This window comes from Colobus angolensis, unplaced genomic scaffold, assembly GCF_000951035.1.
Source record: "Colobus angolensis palliatus isolate OR3802 unplaced genomic scaffold, Cang.pa_1.0 Scaffold58, whole genome shotgun sequence".
NCBI lineage: Eukaryota > Metazoa > Chordata > Mammalia > Primates > Cercopithecidae > Colobus > Colobus angolensis.
Genome location: NW_012119376.1, coordinates 13681145 through 13683766, shown reverse-complemented (window position 1 = coordinate 13683766; position 2622 = coordinate 13681145). Strand labels below are relative to the sequence as shown.

At 44.5% G+C, this 2622-nt stretch overlaps 1 protein-coding gene across 1 annotated transcript in view; it reads left to right on the top strand.

Annotated features, from left to right (window-relative positions):
* The window catches only part of ENPP3 (ectonucleotide pyrophosphatase/phosphodiesterase 3), a 101652-nt gene that overhangs the window by 67054 nt on the left and 31976 nt on the right, over nt 1-2622 (top strand). The gene's annotated exons all lie outside the window — the stretch shown is intronic.

The window sequence follows — 2622 nt, the reverse complement described above, 5'->3', positions numbered from 1 at the left end:
ACCCAGGCTGAAGTGCAGTGGTGCAATCTCGGCTCACTGCAAGCTCTGCCTCCCAGGTTCACGCCATTCTCCTGCCTCAGCCTCCTGAGTACTACAGGTACTACCTCCTGGGACTACAGGTACCCTCCACCACGCCCGGCTAATTTTTTGTATTTTTAGTAGTGACAAGGATTCACCATGCTAGCCAGGATGGTCTCGATCTCCTGACCTCGTCGTCTGCCCTCCTTGGCTTCCCAAAGTGCTGGGATTACAGGTGTGAGCCACCGCACCCGGCCTGAGTACCTTTTTAAAGCCAGCAGTAGCTCTAGGGCAAGGAAGGGTAAAGAGAAGGAGGCAGGTTTCCAGATGGAAGAACTAGATTTCAGCAGTTGCAAGAAGTTCTGCATTGCTGGAGCACTGAGTGCGTGAAGCTGTCATGTGTACAAAGGACCTTATCTGAAATGACAAAGGAGTGGGACTTTGATCTTGAAGAAAGTAGGCCATTGGTAGATACAGGTGGCTTGAGGTGAATACAGGGATATTTGCATTTGGAGAGTTCCTTCGAGATGCTACATGGACGAGGAGGGTCTAGCACAGTGGTCCCCAACCCTTTATGCACCAGGGACCGGTTTCATGGAAGACAGTTTTTCCAGGGTCGGGGCGGGAAGTGGGGGGTGGTTTCAGAATGATTCAAGGGCATGACATTTATTGTGCACTTTATTTCAGTTATTATTACACTGTAATATATAATGAAATAATTTTACAACTCATTATATTGTAGAATCAGGGAGCCCTGAGCTTGTTTTCCTGCAACTAGATGGTCCTGTCTGGGGGCGATAGGAGACAGTGATAGATCATCAGGCATTAGATTTTCATAAGGAGCATACAACTTAAATTCGTTGCATGGGCAGTTCACAATAGGATTCATGCTCCTGTGAGAATCTAATGCCACTACTGATCTGACAGGAGGCGGAGCTCAGGCGGTAATGCTCACTGATCCACCACTCACCTCCTGCTGTGTGGCCTGGTTCCTAACAGGTGTGGGACCATGGCCCAGGGTTTGGGGAACCCTAGTCTAGTGTGAAACAGGGAAGCCTGTTAGAAAGGTTTGTAGTGACCCATTCCTGGGCACGACAGCAGCCCCAAGGGAGTCCATGAAGCCACGGGGATGGTGAAACTGTATATAGTGCATCACCAGGAAGGTATTATGGTTAACTTAGAAGCCACAGTTTCTAGGATAGTCTTGCTTTTATCATATTCTGTCTGACGTTTGTTCTCATTAGAACATAGGTTTTTATTTCCAGCAGTGTTAAATAAAATTAGGGGTGTGTGTTGGGTGTGTGTGTGTGTGTGTGTGTGAGCATGTGTGTGTGTGTGTGTGAGAGGGAAGATTCAGAAGTTCTGAAGGCAGGATGATCAATTCAGGAATTTGTTCAGGTCAGAGGATCCAGCTTAGAATGGTGGCAGTAGGCCAGGCATGGTGGCTCATGCCTGTAATCCCAGCACTTTGGGAGGCCAAGGTGGGTGGATCACCTCAGGTCAGGAGTTCAAGACCAGCCTAGCTAACATGGTGAAACCCCATATCTACTAAAAATACAGAAATTAGCCGGGTGTGGTGGCAGGCACCTGTAATTCCAGCTTCTTAGGAGACTGAGGCAGGAGAATAGCTTGAACCGGGGAGGCGGATGTTGCTGTGAGCCAAGATCACACCATTGCACTCCAGGCTGGGTGCTACAGTGAGACGCCATCTCAAAAAAAAAAAAAAAAAAAGAATGGTGGCAGTTAAAGAGGAAAGAAAAGAACAAACAGGAGAGATGCCGCACAGGAAGACAGGACTTGGCAACTGATCTGGCATCAGGAGAGAAGTCTTGCTCATCTCCCACCTGTGCCATTACCCAGCTGTGGTAGAGAGCCCCAGCCTTGATTTCAACTGTGTTAATTAGACATGGGGAGGATAATGGAGAATTTGTTCCAAAATATTTCATACAGGACTTGGAAGTTGAGCTAACTTATGACAGATAAAATCAACTCAATTTCCAAGTGCCAGCTATCATTGTTCCATATGTAACTTCCAGAGCTAAATTAATGATTAGACATGAACATGAGGAGGTAGAGGGCAAATTTCCAAAGTTTTTGCTTGGAAATAAATAGAAATTAGAGTTTTTCAAACAATGTTTTAATCTTTTGCTTCTGAATGAAATTTTGCAATATTTACTATGGTTTTTAAATTGAGCTGGATTAGGAGATGGAAATATTTTTAAAAACTAGATTTTTCTGAAAATAGAAAAATAACCACAGTATGAGCATTAGAAAATTTACCAAAAGTCTTAGTTCAAAAAACCTTTTTCTTTCTTTCATTAATGAATATTCTAGCTTTCCACACAGAATTTAAAACTTAATTACCTCCTACTAAATAATTCCAGTAATATTGGAAAACCAAATATCTATGCAGTAAGAATAAAAATATTTATTAATAATTTTAAAAATAGAGGCTGGCCGTGGTGGCTCATGCCTGTAATCCCAGCACTTTGGGAGGCTGAGGGGGGCAGATCACCTGAGGTTGGGAGTTCGAGACCAGCCTGACCAACGTGGAGAAACTCCATCTCTACTAAAAATACAAAATTAGGCCGGGCGCGGTGGCTC